Genomic DNA, 16,354 nt, shown 5'->3' with positions numbered 1-16,354 from the left:
GAATGTTAACCAGTATAATTATTCTACCCTATGAGGTCAACACCTCTTTCAAGCAAAACTATTTAAAATGGTCATTGCCCTCATGTCCCTGAAGATTGAGAGAATGAAAAAATCAGGAGAAAGTATATCTAAAAGTTAGGATTTAACAAATGATTATGACTTCTGGCTCATTATATAGATATTTCTTTTCAGTTTCTAGTGTATTAGAATAGCCAGAAAGAAATACCTGAAATTTTTGAACTGTAATCCAGTAGACTTGATCTTTGATAATGATTGTATAATCATATTTATATAAGTTTTATCATGTGATCGTGTAATTGTAAAACCTTGTGACTGATACTCCTTTTATTCAGTGCATATATAGATGAGTAATAAAATAAAGATGTACATTCAAATAATGATAATAATAATTATAGGTTGGGAATACTGGGAAAATATCTCCTCAAAGACTATGGACAATAGTTATAGTACTACACTAATAATCTTTCATCAATTGTAACAAATGTAACTACTGTTAAAAAATTAGTAGAATTACAAAAATGTGTTATTATCAATTGTAACAAATTTTTCATATCAATGCAAGTGTTAGTTGTGGGGTGGTGTATGGGAATCCTATATCTTATGCAAGATTGTTCTGTAAACCCAAAATTCTCTAAAATTTTTTAATTAAAAAAAGAAAATATATTAGAAAAACTAGGTAAACATTCATTTGGCAATGCATTTTTGTGTTTTTAAGATACACCAAAGTACAACCCATGAAATGAAAAGTTGATAAGTTGGACTTTATTGAAATAAAAATCTTGCTCTGTCAAAGACAGTATTAAGAGAATATAGACTATCCACAAACAGGGAGAGCACATTCAGAAAACATATATGTAGTAAAAGGTTTATATTTGAAGTATGAAAAAATATTAAATGTCAAAAATAACAAAAGAAAGCACCCAACTAAAAACTGGGCAGATAGGGGTGGGCCCCAAAGGAAGGCATCAATACTGAGGGAGCAGAATTAGGTAAGGCAGGACATGCTTCATGGAGGGGAAGGTGCTGGCTGCAGTGGGCCAAATTTTCACCAGTTTTGCACTTCCTTCCACCTCTAGCAGGCTGGGGGTTTCAGGAGAGGCTCTGCCTGCACGTTCCTCAGGGCCTCCCTGCTGCCAGTGCCTTCTGTTTCTGCTTAACATTAGTCCTCACACAGTATACTTTTCCACCAGGGTCATGGATGGTGAAGATCTGATGAACTTCTTTCTCCTGGTATCATTAAGGGACCTTTTACCATGAACAATTCTACCCCTACTACTGTGTATGCTAATGGGAATGGTAACAGGAAATTTAAAGGAAATAGACCTCCCTGTTTGACTTCCCATGCTCTCCAACTTCACCAAATTCCAGGTGATGTCACTAAAGCAGAGTTCATATCACTAAATCTACCATTTGGAAAAAAAAGTGCTTTGATGTTGAAAGGAAAAAACCAGGCTCTCTTAGAAATGGCTTCTGAGGAAGCTGCTGCTATGATGGTGATTTATTAAACTCCCTATTACTCCTCATCTTTGAAGCCCACATGTTAATATTCAGTATTCCAATCCCAGAGAATGCAAGACTGACAATCTGCCTAATCAAGGCAGAACCCAAGCACAGGCCAGCAGTGCTGTCCAGTCAAGAAACATGGCCCTTACAGAAGCTCTGCCAATGAAGGCACACTTATGCCTGAGCAAAGCCCTGTGCTCTGAATAAAAAACTTCTTTTACTCTGTTATTTTGGAAGTTCTTCATCAGATATTTTCTAAATTTGGCTCAGTTGTGAAGATTGTCATCTTTACAAAGAATAATCACTTTCAAACTTTTCTTCAGTATGCTGACCATAATGAATGCAAATTATGCCAAAATGGCTCTGGATGATAAGAATATTGATAATGCAAGTGACACTTTGCATTGATTTCTCCAAGCTCACAAGCCTTAATGGGAAATGCAATAATGACAAAAGCAGCCTTCACTTGCTTAGACCTTCCTACTGTTAATGGCCAGCCATTCCTTGATCCCCTATCGTTGTTGCTTCTGGTGAACCTGGTATGCTTTCTACATTGTATAAAGGGGCTGCTGGATTTTCCTCAGTCATTGAATTTCCTCAAGCTACAGGTCTTTCAGTCCCAGCTTTTCCTGGAACCATTAGTTGTCTCAAAATCACCTCCTCTACTGTCACTGGAAGACTGGCCTTTCCTGGGGCCAGTGGGAGGCCAGGAAATTCTGTTCTCCTCCCCACCAATCTCAGTCCTGATCTTATCACACCACACAGGCTTTTTACCCTTTTGTGGTATGTATGGAGATTATGTTTAATAAGAAAAAAATGCCTTGGTTCAGATGGCAGATGCAAATCAAGCTCAACTAGCAATGAACTATCTGAGTGGTTGGATACTTTATGAAAAAATGCTTTGTTCTATACTGTCCAAGCATCAAATGGTTCATATTCCTCAAGAAGGACAAGAAAACCAAGGTCTGACTAAATGTTTCAACAAGAATCCTTTGTTTTGCTTCAAAAAGCCTGGCTCAGGAACTTCCATATATATCTTTCCACCATCAGCCACATTGCATCTTACCAATATACCCCCTTCTGTTACAGTGGATGATTTGAAGAACCACTTCCCAGACATTTATTTTCTGGTGAAGGTTTTTAAATTCTTTCAGAAAGATTGCAAAATGGCACACGTTCAATTGGGATCTATGAAAGAAGCAATCAAAGTTCCCTTCATAAGCATGACTTTGGAGAAAACCACCACCTGAGTTTCCTTCTCAAAATCCACAATCTGACTTTTGAAATTTTCTCCTAAGAATGTACTATAACTTTAGTAAACCTTCACACATAGAAGTGCCACACCAATTGTGCATCTTTCACAAAAATAACTATTAAATTTTTGCTGGCTTTGATATTCAAGTATATTAAAACAATCAAGGGATGTTATTTTTTCTGTTTCCCCCATGCCAGTAAGTGATCAAAGATTTGTTTTTCTTTATATAAAAGTTTCTTTGAAACTAACCTTTAAGAAAAAATTAATTCCTTCTATTAAATTGAATTTTAAGAGGACAGATTTCTTTTAGTTTGGGTCCAGAATAGCATTATACATCTCTAAACTCTGTATTTTAAAATTTTAAATATGCAGACTTTTAAAATTATGTGATGTAATTTAAATTACTTATAACTAACTTTTTTATTTTTTAACATTTTATTGTAAAATATAACATATACAGAAAATTAATAAATTTCAAAGTACAGTTTAGCAAGTAGTTATAGAGCAAATTTCAGAGTATAGTGTGGGTTACATTTCCATAAATTTAGGTATTTCCTTCTTGGCTGCTCTAATACACTAGACTAAAAGAAATATCTAGTGATTTAGCAGATATAATTATTTATTAAATTATAACTTCTTTGTTACACCTCCTCCCTCTCATTTGATCATTTTCTCTATCTTCAGGGATATTTGGGCAATGACCATTCTAACTTTTTCATGTTGAAGAGGGTGTTGGCAATATGAAGTAGGGTAAAGTAACTGGTTGATGTTCTGGGAGAGACTGGTACCTCTACATTTGGGGGTTTATCGAGCATAGGAACAATCTGGAGGTTTCAAGTTTCTGAAAAATAAACTTACTAAGTGAAATTTTTGTAGTGTCTTAGAATGCTGGGTTTTCTTTAGGGTTTTCAGGAATACCATTCATTGGGTCTTGGCATATCATGGCAATTTCTAATATCTAGATGAAGCTTGCGTAAAAGTAACCTCCAGAGTGACCTCTCAAATCTGAAATCTCTTAGCCACTGAAACCTTATTTTGTAACATTTATTTTCCTCCTTGTGATTGAGCAGGCATTAGGAAGCAAAACTTCTTTTTTAAAAAACAAATTTGCATTATACAATTACTAAATCAACATTAAAATGTATTCTTACATTCAACCCCCAAATATGTGGGCCCTCATTAATGAAGTCATAGCAACAAAGAAAGGCCAAGTTCTTACTTAAGTATTGAGAAAACATAAGTAATCCTGAGGATGACTATGTTTTTAACTTTAGTACTCAAGTAGTTGAATCCAAAGTATTCACTTATAAGTTATGTCAAGCATTTGCCATATATTGGTAGTTATTACAAGAGAAACAAATTGAAATTATATTGAAAGCAAATTTATATAAATTTGCAGGTTTCCTTGTATTGATTCCCCCGCCCAAAGACAGAACTTTGAATAGTGCATATCTTTAACTTTTTAAGACTATTTGGAGAAATAAAGTGTCTCAATTATCCCAAGAGAAATTAACTGGATGCCAACTGGGATCTATTAAGTGCTGAGACGAGTTCACTGTAAGGAGTTGAGGAAGGCACTACAAATCTGAAAAATAAAGACACTCATACAGAAGAGTTTTTTAAGATTAGAGCAGGGGACTCATGTCTCAAAGGACAAGAGCCCTGAATGCTTGCTCAGCACCATATTTATTTTCCCAGTAAAGCAGGGAGTGCACAGAAATAACTTTTTTGTTTTGTTTCTTCTTTAACAGTACATGCAAACAGAGAGAGTATCTGTTCCTTCATAATCAGGGTAATGGATATGGGACCAAGCCGTTACAATTCCATAGGAGCCATTAAGTACCCACACCCCATGAGATCCCATACATTTTTTCCAATGTATGTGTTCACTTTCAGATGTCCATACATGGCTATAAGTACAAGGTGGTCTATCAGGAGGATTCTTAGTTAAACTATTCTGATAAAACTTAGATCCCAAACCAGACAGCATGTGTAACTGAGCTACTGAAACATTGCCATGTTTAGGAGTAACAGATAGCCATGCTTGGGATGACAAGTTAACACAGCTCTCCACCAGACCAACACACATAGGCCATATGGAATAACCTAAAAACAGATTAAATAGTGTTCATTCTTCATTAGGATGTTGTGGGAGCCAAGTATCCTCAGGCCCTGGGATCCAACAGGAATCATTATTATAAATTAAAAGAGGGCTTTCTTTCCAAGAAACAGGGCATAACAGAGGAGGACTGGGAATATAAGCCCAATTATACCCAATAGGTATAATTAATTACAGTGACAACAGGTAGGAAACTTACAGTCACAGTGATTATAGCCATCATAGAGATAAGCATGTTAGGTGATGTTATAGGCTTCCCTTGATTCTTTAACTGCTGTTCAGCTTCTTGGCATAGATTCTTAATTTGTCCCCATGTTGGTGGACTTGTATATCTAGTGCCTGGAGTCAGTCCCAGTAGTGTCATGGTCAAATTCAGTCCTTCCATTTAGATGACTGGAGGGGTCTTGTTCCAGAATCGGGGAGAGGGTGACACATCATCCCAGAACTTCCTCTTTTTTATGTCACTCATGGTATGGTTTTATTCTTTGACTAGGCACCCACACTGGTTTCTGTCCTGTTTCTGGTGAGACACAAGCAAATCCTCATCCCCATGTTAATAGTTTACCCATATTCCAAGTATTAGTTACAGGGTCGTTCCACCAAATCCATGGAGTGTCCTTAACATTCTGGGTATTTGCTTCATTCTGCATATAAATGTTTTTATGTAGCTTTACGATCATTTTTTTAATTAAAAAAAATTTAAGTTAAATAAAACTTTGTGTAACTGAGTCTGAGGCATTTCCTTATCTCCCCCTTTTTGTTTTTTAAGAATAAGCTTCAATGTCTGTTTGGCTCTTTCAACTATAGCTTGTCCTTGGGGATTATAAGGAATGCTTAAACAATGTGAAATGTTCCAGTTTTGCAAGAACTGTTTAAGAGCTGCACTTAAATAAGTGGGGGCATTATCAGTTTTGATAGTCTGCAGGAGTACCATAACTGCAAAACACACTAGATGTTTAACATGTCATGACATTTCCCCTGTTTATGCTATAGCCCATATGTATCCACAGTTACATGGAAATAACTTAGTTTTCCAAATGAAGCAAAATGAGTAACACACATTTGCCATAGAGAATTTGATTTTAACCCTCTAGGGTTAACTCCTGGTTCAGTTTGTGCTGAGTTGTTCAAAATTTGACAAGAACGACAAGTTTGGACTATATTTTTTGCTTGGGCCCAAGTTAATGGATAATGGGCTTTAAGTCCAGCAGCATTTAGATGGGTCAAATCATGAAAATGTATGGTATCACATAAAACTGGGGTAACTAGTTTATCAGCCAATGCATTGCCCTGGGCTAAAGGGCCAGGAAGATTCATATGAGACCGAATGGGAGTGATATAAAAGGTATGACTATGAAGGTGCACAACAGATTGTAATTCTTGAAATAGCTGAAATAAAGAAGGATTTAGGTTTTGCTTGATAACAGCAGTTTCAATTAATTGCACCACAAACACCACATATGCAGAATCAGACAAAATATTAACTGGCTCTGAAATGTCTTGAAGGGTAGTGTCATGGTTAGGGACAGGTGTCAACTTGGCCAAGTTGTGGTACCTGTTCATCTGATTGGGCAAGCACTGGCCTGTCTGTTGCAATGAGGACATTTCATAGGATTAGGTCATGATCACGTCAGCTACATCCACAGCTGATTCCATTTGTAATCAGCCAAAGGGGAGTGTCTTCTGCAATTAGTGATGCTAAATCCAATCATGGGAAGCCTTTTAAGGAGGACTCAGAGGAGACAGGTTGCATTCCTGCTTTGGCTGGTGAGACTCTCCTGTGGAGTTCATCCAGGCCATCCATTGGAGTCATCGGCTTCGCAGCCTGCCCTGTGGATTTTGGACTCTGCGTTCCTACAGTCAAGTGAGACACTTTCATAAATTTTATATTTGCAAGTGTTCCCTGTTGGTTCTGTTTCTCTAGAGAACCCTAACTAATACACTAGTATACAGCTATTGATCTGGCAAATACTTTTTTCTCAACAGCTATTAGTAAGGACCACTAGAAACAATTTGCTCTCAGCTGCCAAGGTCAGCAATATACTTTCACTCTCCTATTTCAGGTGTATATCAACTATCCATACCTATGTCATAATCTTGTCTGCAGGGAACTTGATCTTATCTCCCTCCCACAAGACATCACACTGGTCCATTATATTGATGATATCATGTTGATTGGACCTAGTGAGCAAGAAGTAGCAACTACTCTAGATTTACTGGTAAGGCATTTGCATGTCAGAGGATGGGAGATAAATCCAACAAAAATACAGGGGCCTTCCACCTCAGTAAAATTTCTAGGTGTCCAGTGGTGTGGGGCATGTCGAGATATCCCTTCTAAGGTGAAGGATAAATTGCTGCATCTGGCCCCTCCCACAACCAAAAAAGAGGCACAATGCCTAGTGGGTCTTTTTGGATTTTGGCGACAACATATTCCTCATTGGGGTGTGCTACTCCGGCCCATTTATCGAGTGACCAGAAAAGCTGCTAATTTTGAGTGGGGACCTGAACAAGAGGAGGCTCTGTGACAGGTCCAGGCTGCTGTGCAAGCTGCTCTGCCACTTGGGCCATATGATCCAGCAGATCAATGGTGCTGGAAGTGTCAATGGCAAATAGAGATGCTGTCTGGAGCCTTTGGCAGGCCCCTATAGGAGAATCACAACACAGACCCTTAGGATTTTGGAGCAAAGCCTTACCATCTGCTGCAGATAACTACTCTCCTTTTGAGAAACAGCTTTTGGCCTGCTACTGGGCCTTAGTAGAGACTGAACGCTTAACCATGGGCCACCAAGTTACCATGAGACCTGAGTTGCCTATCATGAGTTGGGTGTTGTCTGACCCACCAAGCCATAAAGTTGGGCGTGCACAGCAGCACTCTATTGTAAAGTGGAAATGGTATATACGAGATAGAGCCAGAGCAGGTCCTGAAGGCACAAGTAAGTTACATGAAGAAGTGGCCCAAATGCCCATGGTTTCCACTCCTGCTGCCACATTACCTTCTCTTTCCCAGACCAGAGCTATGGCTTCTTGGGGAGTTCCTTACAGTGAATTGACTGAGGAAGAGAAAACTCGGGCCTGGTTTACGGATGGTTCAGCACGATATGCAGGTACCACCCGAAAGTGGACAGCTGCAGCATTACAACCCCTTTCTGGGGTGTCCTTGAAGGACAGTGGTGAGGGGAAATCCTCCCAGTGGGCAGAACTTCGAGCAGTGCACCTGGTTGTTCATTTTGCTTGGAAGGAAAACTGGCCAGAGGTGCATTTGTATACTGACTCATGGGCTGTTGCTAATGGTTTGGCTGGATGGTCAGGAACTTGGAAAGACCATAATTGGAAAATTGGTGACAAAGAGGTCTGGGGAAGAAGTATGTGGATAGACCTTTCTGAGTGGGCTAAAAACATGAAGATATTTGTGTCCCATGTGAATGCACACCAGAAGGTGACTTCAGCAGAGGAAGATTTTAATAATCAAGTGGATAAGATGACCCGTTCTATGGATACCAGTCAGCCTCTTTCCCCAGCAACTCCTGTTATTGCCCAATGGGCTCATGAACAAAGTGGTCATGGTGGTAGGGATGGAGGTTATGCATGGGCTCAGCAACATGGACTTCCACTCACCAAGGCTGACCTGGCTACAGCCACTGCTGAATGCCCAATCTGCCAGCAGCAGAGACCCACACTCAGCCCCCGATATGGCACCATTCCCCGAGGTGACCAGCCAGCTACATGGTGGCAGGTTGATTACATTGGACCACTCCCTTCATGGAAAGGGCAGCGATTTGTTCTAACTGGAATAGACACATACTCTGGATATGGGTTTGCTTTCCCTGCACGCAATGCTTCTGCCAAAACTACTATCCGTGGGCTTACAGAATGCCTTATCCATCGTCATGGTATTCCACATAGCATTGCTTCGGATCAAGGAACACACTTCACAGCAAATGAAGTGCGAGGATGGGCACATGCTCATGGAATTCTCTGGTCTTACCATGTTCCCCATCATCCAGAAGCTGCTGGATTGATAGAACGGTGGAATGGCCTTTTGAAAACTCAATTACGGTGCCAACTAGGTGGCAAAAACTTGAAAGGCTGGGGTAATGTTCTCCAGGAAGCTGCGTATGCTCTGAATCAGCGTCCACTGTATGGTGCTGTTTCTCCCATAGCCAGGATCCATGGGTCCAGGAACCAAGGGGTGGAAATGGGTGTGGTGCCACTCACTATTACTCCTAGTGATCCACTAGGAAAATTTTTGCTTCCTGTCCCTGCTACCCTGAGTTCTGCTGGTCTACAGGTTTTAGTTCCAAAATGGGGTGTGCTTTCTCCAGGAGAAACAACAGTGATACCACTGAACTGGAAGTTAAGATTGCCACCTGGCCACTTTGGGCTATTTATGCCTCTGGATCAACACACCAAGAAGGGGATTACATTATTGTCTGGGGTAATTGACCCTGACTATCAGAAGGAAGTAGGACTGCAACTACATAATGGAGGTAAAGAAGAGTTTTCTTGGAATATAGGAGATCCCCTGGGGCATCTATTAGTACTACCATGCCCTGTGATTAAAATCAATGGAAAACTGCAACAACACAATCCAGGCAGGACCACTAATGGCTCTGAGACTTCAGGAATGAAGGTTTGGGTCACCCCACCAGGCAAAGAACCACAGCCAGCTGAAGTGCTTGCTGAGGGGAAAGGGAACATGGAATGGGTAGTGGAAGAAGGTAGTAATAAATATGAACTTTGACCACGTGATCAGTTACAGAAACGAGGACTGTAATGCTGTTTTGTTTGTGTTATACTATTTAAGTTGTAAGATATCAAGTTTAAGAATGAATGTTGCCCAAGGATTTGCATGCTATTCTGGAGAGATTTAATGTGTTTCCAGTTATATGCAGGACAGTTGAGTATTGTCAGGTAAAAAAAAAAATGTGTGCTTATTTGTTTTCATTTGGAAATTAAGTATGGTCTAAGGTGATATATATATATATATATATGTGCCAAGTTGACAAGGGGTGGACTGTCATGGTTAGGGACAGGTGTCAACTTGGCCAAGTTGTGGTACCTGTTCATCTGATTGGGCAAGCGCTGGCCTGTCTGTTGCAATGAGGACATTTCATAGGATTAGGTCATGATCACGTCAGCTACATCCACAGCTGATTCCATTTGTAATCAGCCAAAGGGGAGTGTCTTCTGCAATTAGTGATGCTAAATCCAATCATGGGAAGCCTTTTAAGGAGGACTCAGAGGAGACAGGTTGCATTCCTGCTTTGGCTGGTGAGCCTCTCCTGTGGAGTTCATCCAGGCCATCCATTGGAGTCATCGGCTTCGCAGCCTGCCCTGTGGATTTTGGACTCTGCGTTCCTACGGTCACGTGAGACACTTTCATAAATTTTATATTTGCAAGTGTTCCCTGTTGATTCTGTTTCTCTAGAGAACCCTAACTAATACAGGCAGTAATTACTGCTAGTAGTTCAGCTTGTTGTGCTGAAAATCCTGGGGTGAAAATTTTCTTTGTTTTAAAACCTGAATATCCTGCAGTGCCATGTCCAGACCCATCAGTGAAAATAATAGGAGCATCAACAAGTGGATTTTTTTTTGCTATATTGTGTAATATCCATTGAGTTCTTTTAAAAAACTGTATGACAGGATTACTGGGGAAATTATTGTCAATTTTTCCCACAAAGTCAGCAAAGGTAATTTGCCATAACAAATGGTTCTGAAAGCAAGCATCAACTTCTCTCTTTGTCTGAGGAAGTATCACATGAGCAGGATCCTTTCTTAGTAAAGAACATGTATGGTCTCTGCCCTTAAGAACTATTTGTGCAATAAGATCAAGATATGGAGATAAGAATTTTACAACATTCTTAGGAAGAAAAGTCCATTCCACATTCACCTTGCATTATTAATCCCATCAGGGAATGATTGGAGGGGATGATTATAAATTGCAATGCACCATTAGGGTTAATGCGTTCTTACTGGACTTTTTGAATTTTTTACTCAACTAATTCTAACTCCTTTTTTGCTTCCTTACTTGGGGAATGAAGACTATCTATGCTTGAATCTCCTCAGAGTAAAGCAAAGAGATTGGACAATTCATAAGTAGCAATACCCACTTTTGGTCTAAGCCAATTAATATCTCCTAAAAGCTTCTGTAGGTCATTTAGAGTTTTTATACAGTCTCTTCTAATTTGCACCTTTTGTGATTTTATAGTTGTTCTATCTACTACATATCCTAACTAGGGCATAGGAGTGACCAAATTTTTGCAGGAGCTATTTTAAACCCAGAATTTGTCAGATGCTTCTCTAGATCCTTATATAATGATATTAACTCCTCAGTTCTTTCTGCTGCACAGAGAATATCATCCATTTAATGGACTATATAACATTGAGAATATTGTCTTATTGGGCTCAAAACTCTAGTGACATAGTTTCTGGCACATAGTAGGACTGTTCAACATCTGTTGGGGTAGAACTTTCCATTGAAATCTCTTCATAGCTTCTTTGTTGTTAAGAGAAGAGATGGAAAAGGCAAATTTCTCCCTGTCTTGGACAGCTAAAGGTATAGTAAAATAAAGCAATCATTTAAATCTATAACAATCATTGGCCAATTTTTTTAATCATTGTAGGGGAGGGCAACCCTGGTTTCAGGGCACCCATGGGCTGAATTACTGCATTTACAGCTCTGAGGTCAGTTAATAACCTCCATTTACCTGATTTCGTTTTAATGGGAAAAACTGGAGAATTCTATGGGCTAAAGGAATCCTCAATATGTCCTTTGTCTGAGTGCCTCTAATTTTTCATCTGACAAAGACCATTGCTCAACCCATACAGGAGTGGGCAGTCCAGGTAAGTGGCAAGGGACTCAGAGGGTTTAAGAGACTAGTGTGAGCAGTGGCCACTATGGAAAAGATGAAAATGAAAAAGGCCCTTATGATTTTCATGAGGGGAGAGAGATAGTGTCCACTATGCCATGATGATGTTTTCCTAGTCCTGATCCAGGAATATGTCCTTGTTTTTGCATTATTTGTTGGCACTGCTCACTATAATTATTAGGTTTAGAAATATATATCTCAGTTTGCCATTGTTCCAACAAATCATGGCCCCATAGTTTAGTAGGTAAGTCAGCGACATACGGCTGTAACTTAGATTGTTGTCCGTTGGGGCCCTGGCAATGAAAAATGTTAACACTGTTTCAATCCTCTTGGAGTTCCTAGTCCTGCTACAGAAACCAGGGCTTCCTGTAGTGGCCAAGAAGATGGCCAATGTTTAGTACTAATAATAGAAACATCAGCCCCAGTGTCAATAAGATCTTTAAATTCCTTACTCTGAATAGTTATTTCACATGAGTCTAGATTCTAAAATTTTTTCATTTGAAAACATTCCAGCCTTTCCCATACTTCCAAAGCCTTGACTACCACATGCCCTATCACTCTTACACACGGGCACATAAGGGAGAATAAGAAGTTTGGCAATACCTTCACCTGGTGAAGCTTTCCATGGTGTGGATGATGACATACTAACCAAGATTTCTCCTTGATAATCAGAATCAATAACTCCTGCACGAACTCTTACACTCTGGGAGATGAGACAGCTCCTTCCCAATATAAGGCCTACAGTTCCTGATGGCAAAGGACTGACAATGCCTGTTTTAACACAAATGGGTGCTTTCTAAGGGCATAACATAACAGGCTCAGCAGCAGGGAGGTCTATTGCTGTGCTTCTTCCAGTAGCTGGGGATAAGTCCAGGGCACAAAGAAGTATTGGCTGGTGGCAACACCTTTTGATCACTTACTTGAACTGAATACACCCCCTTTTTGTTCAGGGCTGGAGTGTGCCCCACTGGTAGTTTCCCTGTAGTAATCTACCATCCTTATGAAATATAGATTTACATTGAATAGCCCAATGATATCTCGTCTGGCATCTGAGACATAGTCCAGTTGGTTTAGGATTACCTGATTTTTGTTTATCTTCTGTAACAAATCCCTTTCTCATAATCTTTCTACCATCCTTCGTAGCATGGCCAGATTTTCCATGATTATAACATTTTCCCAAGAACACTTAGTTTTAACCCTGCCATCGCCTGAGCCATCATACTAGCCTGAGCCTCAGCCATTATTTCCATTTTATGACTTTCTGTCCCAACATCTTGACATAGTTTAATATAGCCTGTTAAATCCACTTTCCCTTTCATTACACCAATAGCTTTTTGACAATCTTTATTTGCATTTTCATAAGCACAAAGTTGTAGAATAGCATCTGCTGTTTTTGAGTTACTGATTTGTTTCTTTATAGCTTCTTGTAATTGCACTATGAGTTCAGTAAAAGGCTCTTTAGCGCCTTGAACTATTTTTTTTAAAAGAGGCTTTATGCTCCCATCTGCTTTCAATTCTTTTCCAAGCCTTTAAACAGCATTTATGGACTTGGTCAATGGTTTGATCTGTCATGGCTAATTGATTTTCAATTCTTCCCCAGGACTTTCTCCCTATTAATTGTTCTAAAGAAATTAGAATATTCTGTGCTAAATTTTGGTTAACCAAAGCATCTGCATGTTCTCGCCACCAAGTTCTAACTTGTAAATATTCTCCTGTCCCAAGAGTGATTTTCACTAGATTATCCCAGTCAGCCAGGGGCAAGTGAGAGCCTTCAACTAATCTTTGTATCAATCCAAAAGGGAGAATTAGGTCTGTATTGTTGTACTGTACTTTTTAGTTTCTTTAAAGTCTTAAAAGAAAAAGGCTCATGCCTGACTTCATAAACCCCATCAGAATTGTTAGCATCTACCCTTGGAGCAATTTTTTCATGGATTGTTACAGGGAAAGCCATCTGAAGAGCATCTTTTTTTTTTTTTTTTTTAAAGTCATTAATGCTGAATCACCTTTAAGTCGCTTTTAATGGAATAAGCATTTTTAGGAATTCCCTGTTAATTTCAAGATCAAACAGGAGAAAATAAAAGCTGGTTTCTCTGAAGAGCATCTTAATTGCCTTCCCTATGAGCTTGCAAAATTCCCTGTTGAACCGGTGTTAATTAATGTTTACCTGCTTCCATAGAAGGAAAAAGAGGAGGTGGGAAAAGGAGTTCATCATCTTTAATATCCTTAATATCCACACGACAGGGGGCAGAGGGGAAGTTTAGAGAATTATCTAGATTCTCCTTTAGTTTGTCTAAGTTGTCAATTACTTCCTCATCTTCACTTTGTAAAGGCTCAAGGACTGACTTTATCATAGTCCAAGTGGGCCAAATGGTTACAGGAAGTGGCACACCCCATACATGTAATTTTTTAAGCTCTTTTCCTACTCTCTCCTAGTCACTCAACTTTAAGTTGCCAAGAATGGGAAACCAGAAATGATATTTCTCTATTACTTGTAAAAGTTCTAAAAGCTGAGCCTCGCTGGCTCTTGTTCTTCCTGCCTTAAGTAATTGGTTAATAAGACGGACATAGCAGTGATATTTAGTAGTGCTATCATTATTCCCCATTATTACCCTGTTTATTTTACCCAAGAGTGTCTGTACCTTTTAGTTTCTGTTTCCCAGACTCAAGAGGCCTCTAAATTCACTCAGGGATTCGTGATGTGACAAATTTCAATTTTCGCTCTGGTGAATCTTCTTTGAGCCCCATATTGGGCACCACTTGCTGAGACCAGCTCAGTATGAGGGGTCAAGGAAGGCACTACAAATCTCAAAAATAGAGATACTCATACAAAAGAGTTTTTTAAGATTAGAGCAGGGGACTCATGTCTCAAAGGACAAGTGCCCTGAATGTTTGCTCAGCACCATATTTATTTTCCTAGTAAAGCAACGAGTGCACAGAAATAACTTTTTGTTTGTGTTTATTCTTTAACAGTACGTGCAGAGAGAGTCCTGTTCCTTCATTATCAGGGTAATGAGTATGGGACAAAGAGCATGTTTTTGCTCTATCTTTACTAGAATGATAGCCAAGTGGATGTTTCTCAACTTTGGCTAACTTTAGTGCTCTAAAGTTATCATTCCATCATAAACCACAGGTCTCAGTGTTCTGAGTCTGCAGATGTTTTACAAAGTTGTTGTTTGACTTCTCTTAACTTTCCCTTCAATTACAATCAGAATAATTAATATTTGTATTAGGAAATGTTTCAAATTTCAAAATTACACTTGTTTGTTGAGTAATAGCATATGTTCTTAGAAAATTTAGAAGGAAAAATAATTCAGTACATAAACTAATTTTTTTACTGTTGTTTTTTAAAAAACTTTGCAGTCTTAAGGAAAATATTCAGGGATATCATATGGTTTGACTTTTTCTTAAACTTTTTTGTGTGTAAGGTATTCTTTTAGAATAAATAATTTCAAGAGGTTTTTCTACCACTGTAAATTCTAATGCTTATTCAGAATTACTGTGTGTTTACTTAATTTCTTATTATGTGTTTTTTTTTTTTTTTTTTTAAAGAGAGAGGGAGGAAGGGAAGGAAAGACAGAGAAGGAAGGAAGGATGGAAGAAAGGGAAACATTTTTAAACATTTTCTTGTTTTTATTATATTTTGTTTGTTTGCTTGTTTTTTACATGGGCTGGGGCCGGGAATCGAACCGGGGTCCTCCGGCACGGCAGGCAAGCACTCTTGCCCGCTGAGCCACCGCGGCCCGCCTTTATTATGTGTTTTTGATACAATAGTTTAGAGTTTTATCTAAATATCTTGAAAGCTGTGTTCTGGGCTGGGTGAACATTTTGTTTTTCTTTCCCTCATTTGGCAAGGATTTTTAAGAACTTCCATTGTAATTTTTAATGGTTTTCAATAAGTAATAGTTTTTATTCAAATTTTTGGAGCCTTGGTGCAGAGATGGGGTAGGATGTGAATGGTTTGGGGACTAACTCAGCACACTCCTGTAGGCCTCTTCACATTGGGTCTGATAGCAGTCATTACTGGTTATCGCATACCAATTTGGGGCAAAATACTATGTCAGTTTCCGGATCTTGTCTAATCTTTATCATCCATTAGAATTTGTCTCAGGATTACGTGTGCTTTCTCAATGCTCAAGTGAGAACTTGGCTTTTCTTTGTTGCTATGACTTCATTAATGAATGCTCACGTATTTGGGGACTGAATATAAGAATACATTTTAATGTTGATTTAGTAATTGTATAATGTAAATTTGTTTTTTTAAGGAAACTTTACTTCCTAAAAATTATTTCTTCAAGACTTGATTAGGTTTTTAATAGGAGAATTTGTCAAAATGATCATTTTTGTCCACCCCCTTTCAGATTTTAAGGGTTTTAAAAAAAATTGTCAGTCTCTTTGTCATTTTCCAGCTATTAATTTGAATATACGGAGGTTCTTACAAAGAAAAAAAATAAAAATTTGGAGTCTTAAAAAGATACAGAATTCACCTAAAACTGAACAATAGTTAGTTGGAAGAATAGTAATGGGGCATCAGATGGAGACCTTGCAAACAGATCAATTTAGTACTGCCTGAATAGGTATGGTATAATC

General features: G+C 38.8%; 1 pseudogene; it reads left to right on the top strand.

Annotated features, from left to right (window-relative positions):
• Window positions 1–864: 864 nt before the first annotated feature.
• LOC143684711 (polypyrimidine tract-binding protein 3 pseudogene) lies at window positions 865–2,801 on the top strand (annotated as a pseudogene).
• The last annotated feature ends 13,553 nt before the right edge of the window (window positions 2,802–16,354 follow it).

This window comes from Tamandua tetradactyla, chromosome 1 (genome assembly GCF_023851605.1).
Source record: "Tamandua tetradactyla isolate mTamTet1 chromosome 1, mTamTet1.pri, whole genome shotgun sequence".
Classification (NCBI taxonomy): domain Eukaryota; kingdom Metazoa; phylum Chordata; class Mammalia; order Pilosa; family Myrmecophagidae; genus Tamandua; species Tamandua tetradactyla.
The sequence above is the reverse complement of the archived record's forward strand: the minus strand, read 5'-3'. Positions and strand labels throughout refer to the sequence as shown.